We start from the raw sequence: 9522 nt of genomic DNA, 5'->3' as shown, positions 1-9522 counted from the left end.
AAGGATCCATTTTTAGATACAGCATCAAGGGCGTAGATTTGGCATGGATGGAAGGGACGTGTCCCCACCGATATCCAGCGATTATTGTCCCACCTGAAGGAAATTGCCGTCCCGGGTTTCCTCCGTGGCGTGAGCGATAAGCAGAGTTTTGTCCTTTCCTTCTAAGATTCCTAATTATTTAAAGTAACACTCAGGTATGCCATTCAGCGTGTTAGTACGAGCTCGGGAGCAGCTTGGGAGAACAAGAAAACAGAGACTGCTTTAGGTTGCCTTCCCAATCGACTCAAAGGTTTATTTAGTACATAACAGCTTATATAGAGGAAAAAAAGGTTCGTGTGTCAGCAAGTTCTCAGTTCAAACCAGTACAGACCAAATAAGGAAACGTCTTCCTGCCTTGTGAGCAAAGAAGTATCCTGTGTGTAGTTTATCAGTTCAGCTACAATTTATGATCATCCCAGCAAAATACACTCCTAGACATAGAATACAGAGTTCTTTCATTAGTGAATTCTGAAACAAACCACCTGGCCTTTAACGAGCCTTTTTCTAAGAGATAAGGAAGGGAGGATGGGAGTAAGGAAGTGGTCTCATCTCTGTGGTGTTTTCGACCTTGGGGTACCAGCCTGTGAGTCTTACACATTAATTCTTGGGTCAGAGAGAAAGAGAAAAACAACTATTAAATGGGCCTTATTGAGTAACTCTTTTCTGTATAATATCACAATAAAACAATATCCTGTAAATGCTACCATGGTATCAAAATATCATAACAGTTCTCCCCTTTTATCATGAAATGATAACATAGTATAAAGACAGAATGTAATAACATAATATAAAGATAAATCATAAATGTGAAACAAATCATAAATGTAACTAGTCCTTCGAGTGAGCTTAATATCAAAAATTCCGAGAGCGTATACATGGTATCACACAACAGACAATAATCATCAAAAACATGCTGCAACGGTTACAAAGGCTACAATTAGTTTCTTCCATCTTCCAAACGTGTCCTGTAGCCACTTATGTAGCCACTGACCGTGACCCGTATTGGCAATTAGTTCTATCTGCAATGCTTCAAGTTTATTCATAGCTTGTGTGAATGAACCGTTAGGGGCGGTGTTATTGGGAATGAAAGTACAGCATACATCAACGGTTACTAGACCACAGGTACCGGTCCAATTAACAGGTAAAGCTAATCTAAGAGTATTATTGCACATCCAATAAGCATGTGGGATTGCTCTAGTTAGGCGCGTGACCATGTGTGATTTAACTAACTCCCCCCAGTCAGTGTCATTTAATACACCGTCTGGGGGAACAATGATCGAGTCTCTGCTCGAACTTGAACTGTGTGTGTGTTCCTCCAGATATGATAAAACTTCAGCCACAGAGACAGCTAGCCATGTCTCATTACAGCGTGCACCTGGGGAGTCAGAGAAGAATGTATAGTTATCCTTTGTATAATCTATGTGTGTGTCTGGGCCAGTTAACTTTAGTCTGCGCAGACATATCATACTAGTATTAAAATGGAGAGGGATCTGTCCTAAGGGCAGTGAGGGCTTTAACCTATTCTTAGGGCGTTTCATTGGGGCGCAGGTCCCTGCGGTGTCATTAGATAACTTCAATAATTCGCCTAATGGAGTCTCAGGGTTAGTTGGTGTGTGTGTGTGTCTAAGTAGGCAGTCGAGAGGGCTCAGAGTCAACTGTAAAGCGTCTTTAAGGAGAGCATTATCTCCGCCGATTTCCTCTAGTCCCTCAGTGAGGGGGAAACCGGATATGGGGTATCCTACTATTACCTGTTCTGGATTAGCCTTTGAACAGACATAACAGTTACTGTTTCCTAAATCACGAGCGGCTGTTCTGGCATTTTCATACCAGGCGTTAGCTCCTGCTCTAGAGGGTCCATAAAATGGTTTATTAGTGGCGTCTATGTTGCTATTTACTGATTTTAGGGAACGTAATGAGTGCATTAAGTAGGTGTCTTGCAAAATAGAGCATGAGGTATAGTCAGCAAAATATGACCTGCAGAAATATGAACATGGTTGCAGTTTACAATACAAAATAGCAAAGAGAAATCCTAAGGTTAATGCGATAGATATGATAGATAACCTAAATATATAAGAAAGACAGTTCTTCAGTCGTCTCCTGGCCTGGTCCCAGGTTCGAGAGACACAGAATAAGCGTCGTGTGATGACAATGGGCATTTCATTTTCTCCATTATCAGGATGGAATGAGTCTGGCTTTATCAGGTTAGACATCATATGGTACTTTTAGCTTTCTGTTCCTGCTGCATGTTTGAGTACCTTGTTGTTGTTCTTTCAGGCGTTGTGTGTTAATCAGTCATTGTGTGTGTGTATGTACATTGGATCCTGGCGCTGGCTCGCCGGAGATGTCGTCTACCCGTGTGTGTTTATTTGCTCTAGTTCCGGGCGCTGGCTCGCCGGAGATGTCATCTGCTTGATCCGACGGCTGAGATGGTCCGATTGGGCTGGTCTTAACCCTGCTGGCATGAATCCACTGAGGTTGTCCGTCCGTAAGGATGCTGGTTCTTCGTCACTGCCAGTACAGTCTGGGGCTGGAACACGCGCGGCCTCCCAGAGAGTCCTTGGTTTTAGTGGCTTCTCCAACATGCATCTCCTTGTCTCCACTGGTGGAACTGTGGAGGGGAAAGGCTGAGAGAGACAAACTTTCTGATAGTTATTATTCAGTTTTTCTACCAGGTTGTGAACATCAGTGGACAATGCAATATACATCACCTTCTACTAGCGGTGCCCCTCTGGAAGCTGACCATGGTGTTGGAAATAGTCTTATTTCAAATGGAGATAATTTGGTTACTGCAGATGGAGTCATTCTAATCTCACAGAGGACTTGAGGAAGTAATTTGACCCAGGTCATTAAAGTTTTAGCACACTTTTGAATTACTTCTAATGTGAATGAAGATCCTCTATCACTGTTAATCTGGTGAGGTATTCTGAATCTGGGTATTATTTCATTGCTCAACTTTTGACAGACTACTTCTGCAGTTTCTTTTGATGTTGGATAAGCTTCTACTCATTTACTAAATTGATCCACTATTACCAGTAAGTACTTGATGCTTCCTTGCGCTGGCATGTGTGTAAAATCAATTTGTAATGTATGAAATGGAAAATCTGGTTGTGGTAAATGCTGATGTTTCGCTTTTGATTTTCCTACATTAGTTCGTGCACATGTTAAACAGGTTGCTAATATGCTTTTTACTGCATGTGATGTTTTCTCAATTACAAATCTTAATTTTATTGCACCTATTACCCCTCTTTGTCCGACATGACTCACACAGTGAAAATGTCGGGCAAGGACTGGCAGCAGGGAACATGGGAGGGCAATCAAACCCTTAAGATTTTGTATAAGCCATCTCTGTCTTCTAAGGTACAGTCATTATTCTCACAATAGGTGTAATCACATGCAGAGGCTTGCTCTTGTATGAATTTTAAATCAACATTTGTGTCTAAATAGTCTGGGAGTGTAACAAGTGGCAGCTGTAGGGGCACAGATAATACTTCCTGCGGAGGTGGGAGCTGTGATGCAGCTGCAGCCTTGGCTGTCACGTCTGCTAAGGCATTACCTGTTGCTTCGTCTGTGTCAGCTGTACTGTGTCCTTTCGTTTTTACAACTGCAACGGCCGATGGTAGCTGTATAGCCTGAAAAAGTCTTTGCACAAAATCAGAATTTAGCAATTTATTTTCCATCAGCAGATCTAAATCCTCTCTGTCTCCACAATGTGCCAAAGTCATGCACAACGCCAAATGCATAGTGGCTGTCTGCGTAAATCGTCACATGCTTATCCAAATGTAGCTCACAGGCGCGTATTAAAGCCATGAGCTCTGCTTTTTGTGCTGAGTGAAATGGTAATGAGTGAGCCTCTAGTATGATGTCAGGCACTGTTACCACTGAATAGCCACAAAGAAATGAGTTGTCATTCGGCCTTGAACAGGACCCGTCCACATAAACCGTGGCTGAGTCTGGGATAGGTGTTTGCTCTAAATCTGGACGTGGTGCTGTGGATTCCTGTATACGTGTCATGCAGTCATGATCGTCAAGCCTGTCTGAGCCATCCTGTCGGTCAGAAGAACACAGCATAGGATCAATAAATGTGCTGGCGAATTGGGTGTGCTGCTCGCTTTTATAGTGAGATTTGCATATGTTGTGTAGTTATGTTTGCTAGAATGGTCGTGACCTGGTGATTGGTGTGTAGAATAGTGTCATGTGAGAGTGTGAGCTTCTCGCAGTCCCTTATCATGATAGAGCAAGCTGCTACTGCCCTCAGGCAGGCCGGCATTCCTGAACAATTCAGGCAGCACCTTTGAGTGGCGGAGGTCAGCACTCCCTGTAATGCATTGAAAGAGGCAGTCATTTCTGTGGACCACAGTATTCGAGGAGGCTTGTCTTTTTTTTTTTACAACAGTCACGCAGAATGTGGTCATGAAAAGAACAGTCTGGTATCCACTGTCTGCAATAGTTCACCATGCCCAGGAAGGACAACATTTCCTTCTGTGTAGTGGGACGAGGGACGGAGGTCACAGCTTTGACCCTGTCTGCAGTCATGGAACGTTTTCCGTGAGACAGTGTGAATCCCAAATATTGAACAGAAGTCTGACAGTACTGCATTTTCTTTGCAGATGCTTTGTGGCCAGTCTTTTGGAGGTGCTGGAGAAGCATGTGTGTAGCAGTTTGACATAGTTTTTCACTTTCAGCACAGAGGAGGAGGTCATCCACATGTGGATCAGGGTGCAGCCCTGGAGGAGTGAAGCACCATTGAGAAAGCAGCAGAGCTGTCTATCATGCCTTGGGGCAAACGAGTCCAAGTGTACTGCTTATTTCTATGTGTGAATGCAAATAACGGCTGTGTGTCTTACTGAGAAAAAGGAGCGGAGCATAAATCCACCACGGTAAAGTGTGTATGCAATGCATGTCAATATGCTGTGAACATCTGAAACGAGAGGTGGCAGAGGAATGTTGACTGCATTAATTTGCCTTAAGTCTTGTATGAAACGCCATACGCCAGGTTTGTTAGGCTTTGGCACAGGATTGACAGGAGCGTGGGCTTTATTACCCCTGTAGTCAATAAATCTCCTATCATGACATCTAGGGCTGCGGTTTTTTCGGCAGAAATGGGATGTTGCTTGACATATACTGGCTTGTTGTGTTTTAATAGGTGTACGTGATAAAGTGTACAGTCAATAAATCCTATATCATTCTCACTTTTTGACCACAATGTCATATTCTGGTATTCAGCTGGCAACGTAAGTGCAGAAATAGTACAGTCGATAGGGTAGGTTAGATCTATGTGACGACATATTTCGTAACCTATGTCTGAGTTATGTAACAAAATCACTGTTTGACCTTAGAGAAACAAAAGTGTGGCTCCCAGTCATGGGATTACCTGTTAGTGGCGTCTGTACACGTTTTTTTGGCACAGTGTGTGACATAGAGTACCGGACAAAAAGGATGTTGAGTTCATTCTCTGCTGAGGGTCCAGCTGACACAGAGGATGTTCCTTCTCCATCATCTCGGTACATAGGGCAGAGAAAACATAAGCTGTTATCAGTGTCAGCAAACATTTCACCCTTTATGTTAAATGAAATACACAAATTCATTTTTGCTTTGGGTGTCTGCGGCTGCTGGAAAACTGAGCTAAATTTGCACCTCTAGCTTGTCCAACAGTGCATAAAGCGTTTTATGAATACTAGGATAGATTCATCAGGCTTCTGTTTACACATAGTTACTGCATTTAAGTCAATTTTGTCTCTGGACATTGTTAGCAGGAATTTCTTTAGATTCTTAAAGAAATCGGCGACTTTGTCATTATTTACCCTCCTTTTGTCCATAGCGGTAACATTTGATGCATCACGTCGCGGCATTCTATCATATATTTTCTACAGGACTTTTTAAGCAGACTACTTTTCTTATCACAAATGATATTCAACATTTCTACTGACCTGTTTTCTGGCGATAATCGTTCGGGATAAGGCTCCGGAAATAAATTAGAATGCATTGAACTTCTTAAGTTGTAAACAAAGTCAGTCACATAAGCACTCCCGCATGTTCTGGATACGTGATCATGGACGTCTTCACCGATTCGCGGACGTAGGTTACACGTAACCGGAAATGGGAGTTATACTGAGCCGTTATTTGAGACTTTATTTTGTATTTTATTAATTTTTGGTTTTACAGGTACTTTAGATTTTTTATCGGACCTGTCTGTGGTCTTTGAATAATTCTGACCCATGTTCAGTGATTTCCAGAGGGGTTTACACGCTAGGAGGATTTATGTTAGTATTTTCGCTGCGGCACAGCTGAGGTCACTTTAAATTTATTGCTAGCAATTTTTGTTTGGGTGAGCAACTCTCACTTAGCGAGCAACTTCTCGCTTAACGAGCAACTTCTCGTAAAACAACAGGCAACTTCCTGTGTCTTTCTGCTTTTAATTTACTGCTTTTAACCCTTGTATGGTAATCGGGTCTGTGAGACCCGTTCAACTTCTCCCTGTGTCACTCTTTGGTGAGCAACTTCTCACTTAACGAGAAGTATTTAAGACAACAGGCAACTTCCTGTGTCACTCTTTGGTGAGCAACTTCTCACTTAACGAGAAGTATTTAAGACAACAGGCAACTTCCTGTGTCACTCTTTCTGAGTGAGCAACTTAAACAAAATTAAAATATTCAAGACAACAGGCAACTTCCTGTGTCCACCAACACCACACAAGGGTTAATTTACTTTATTCGGGGACTGAGGAAGTCAGTCAGTGTATCTCTCTGGATCACTAAGTGAAACTTCGTCAGCATATCCCGTTTTTTTATGGATCGATCACTGAGAGAGGTATAATAGGTCTCTATATAAATATGAAAGACGCATATTTACCTTCTGTCAGTCATCCCACTTCTGACACCAAAATTGAAGGAAATTGCCGTCCCGGGTTTCCTCCGTGGCGTGAGCGATAAGCAGAGTTTTGTCCTTTCCTTCTAAGATTCCTAATTATTTAAAGTAACACTCAGGTATGCCATTCAGCGTGTTAGTACGAGCTCGGGAGCAGCTTGGGAGAACAAGAAAACAGAGACTGCTTTAGGTTGCCTTCCCAATCGACTCAAAGGTTTATTTAGTACATAACAGCTTATATAGAGGAAAAAAAGGTTCGTGTGTCAGCAAGTTCTCAGTTCAAACCAGTACAGACCAAATAAGGAAACGTCTTCCTGCCTTGTGAGCAAAGAAGTATCCTGTGTGTAGTTTATCAGTTCAGCTACAATTTATGATCATCCCAGCAAAATACACTCCTAGACATAGAATACAGAGTTCTTTCATTAGTGAATTCTGAAACAAACCACCTGGCCTTTAACGAGCCTTTTTCTAAGAGATAAGGAAGGGAGGATGGGAGTAAGGAAGTGGTCTCATCTCTGTGGTGTTTTCGACCTTGGGGTACCAGCCTGTGAGTCTTACACATTAATTCTTGGGTCAGAGAGAAAGAGAAAAACAACTATTAAATGGGCCTTATTGAGTAACTCTTTTCTGTATAATATCACAATAAAACAATATCCTGTAAATGCTACCATGGTATCAAAATATCATAACACCACCAATAATTTGATCTCTTCGAGTAAAGAAAAACAAACCCGATCGAAAGAAAAAAACGATCTGTCAGCGTCTCATTCACCCAGCGGTGCAGAAAGAGTTAAATTACGTCCTCTACTGGAGTCCTACCTCATGTGACAAATATGGCCAATATGATTGGCTGAGCCTTTCAGGGAGCTCTGTTTAGTTTTAGCAGCGGCAAGCCTGCGCTGCGAGGAGGAGAGGAGGATGGCAGCAAAAAGGAAGAACCTGGATATAAGAAAGTATTTTTCAAAGAAACCTGTAAGTTACTTAAAGCCAAATTAACTCATAAAATGTGTCCGTCGTAATACCGTTACAGGCTATGCTAGGCTTTGGCCCACATCAGTCTAAAACTGTATGTAACCATGAATAACGTGTTTTGGAAACTAACTGCACAACAGGCGGCACTATTAGTTCTCTCAGTCTCCCAGAGCAGCATTTCTAATTTTGATTAAAACTGTCAGAGAAAACGGCAGCCTCGAGCAAGCCAGGATATTAGTTTACAGAGGAAGTTAAAATTATATGTCTAATGTTAAAATGTTGGTAACACAATAATTTCATCCTAATGGTACTGCCATATTCATAGGGTTCATTTTTGAGACAAAATATCATGAGGTAGTCATGATTTCGCAAATAATCCACCTTGTAGTGCAGTTTGCACAAATTGTTTTAAAAATGCACTCACCCTACAAACATTACTGATGAGTCAAGATCTGCACAAATTGACAGAAACACATTTTATTCTTATTGTCATGTGTAGGGATGGGTATCGTTTAGGTTTTATCCGATACCGGTGCCAAACCGGTACTTTTGAAACTGTGCCGGTGCTTAAACGGTGCTCAAACACAAAATTGGTCCAAAAACCTCTCATGTTCAGCTGTTTTTTTTGTAAAAAGATAACAATGTTAGCCTTTTCTGCAGCTATGGGGCATATATGGTATCATTCTTGGCTGGAAGCAGTGCTTAAACAATGGGGGGGAAAAAAAACAAAAAAAAAACAAAACACAAACTTTGTCCTAAACCTCTCATGTTTAACTGTTTTCCACTTTTTCTTTGGTCATTTTAGCCTTTTTGGCCAGGGTGAAGGGAGCATCTGCCATCAAACAAGAGGACAGCCGCATGTAGCTATGATGATGTTTGCTAGTTCACCTTACATGCATTAATGTAATAACGTGGTTAGCCTACTCAACGTAAATTACACACGAACAACATTAAGCTACTCACGCAGAGAAGAACGGGTGCTGCTGCCATTATCATCTGTCATCATTTCTGCTACACTGGCAGGGCTAGGGGCCAGGACTTTACTCTTCGTGTTTTTGGGGGATGTTGCTAACTCCGGGTCCGATAACAGGCAACCCACCCACAGTAGATGCGCTCGGTGTGAGGTCTCACAGCAAGCTATCAAATACGGCGCATTTCTCGGCTTTAAAAAAAAACAAAAAACGCTATGCGTCGCCAGGTGTTTCATCGGATTTGAGGTGTTACCTCCTTTGACAGTATCACAGTATCAGCTTAAAGCACTTGTTGCAGGCTGCTGAGTTTGCATATTTTGCTGTGAAGTACAGCCAGACTTTTGACCGCTTCGCCTTGGGCATTTTTAATCTGTAGCTCTGCTCTAAAAGAACGTACGTACCTGGCCCCGCCTACTATCCTCGGAAATGTAAAATGATTGGCTAGAATCTAAAGTGTATCACATCTCAGGAAAAAAAAGCACCGAAATAAAGCACCGAAATGTGCGCTGCTTTTTGGTCTGGTTACTACCGTTTATGTCAGAACCGGTGCCATCATGGCACCGGATACTGGTACCCATCCCTAGTCATGTATGTCTGTTAAGATATTCATTGTGTGTACTCATGTTGTACAGTGTTTAACTGCATTATGGTTACTGGGGTTTAACAGAGACAGTAT

The 9522-nt window shown here is 42.1% G+C and overlaps 1 long non-coding RNA gene across 1 annotated transcript; it reads right to left on the bottom strand.

Annotated features, from left to right (window-relative positions):
• Positions 1-3855: 3855 nt before the first annotated feature.
• LOC146679184 (uncharacterized) lies at positions 3856-7561 on the bottom strand. Its single transcript, XR_014912009.1, has 2 exons — positions 5967-7561; positions 3856-5524 (listed from the first exon to the last, which is right to left on the bottom strand). It is a non-coding gene; the product is annotated as an uncharacterized LOC146679184 (long non-coding RNA).
• Between the last annotated feature and the right edge of the window lie 1961 nt (positions 7562-9522).

Source organism: Rhamphochromis longiceps, linkage group LG1 (genome assembly GCF_057381845.1).
Source record: "Rhamphochromis longiceps isolate RC_006_pf linkage group LG1, R_longiceps_female_GT1.1, whole genome shotgun sequence".
NCBI lineage: Eukaryota > Metazoa > Chordata > Actinopteri > Cichliformes > Cichlidae > Rhamphochromis > Rhamphochromis longiceps.
The sequence above is the reverse complement of the archived record's forward strand: the minus strand, read 5'-3'. Positions and strand labels throughout refer to the sequence as shown.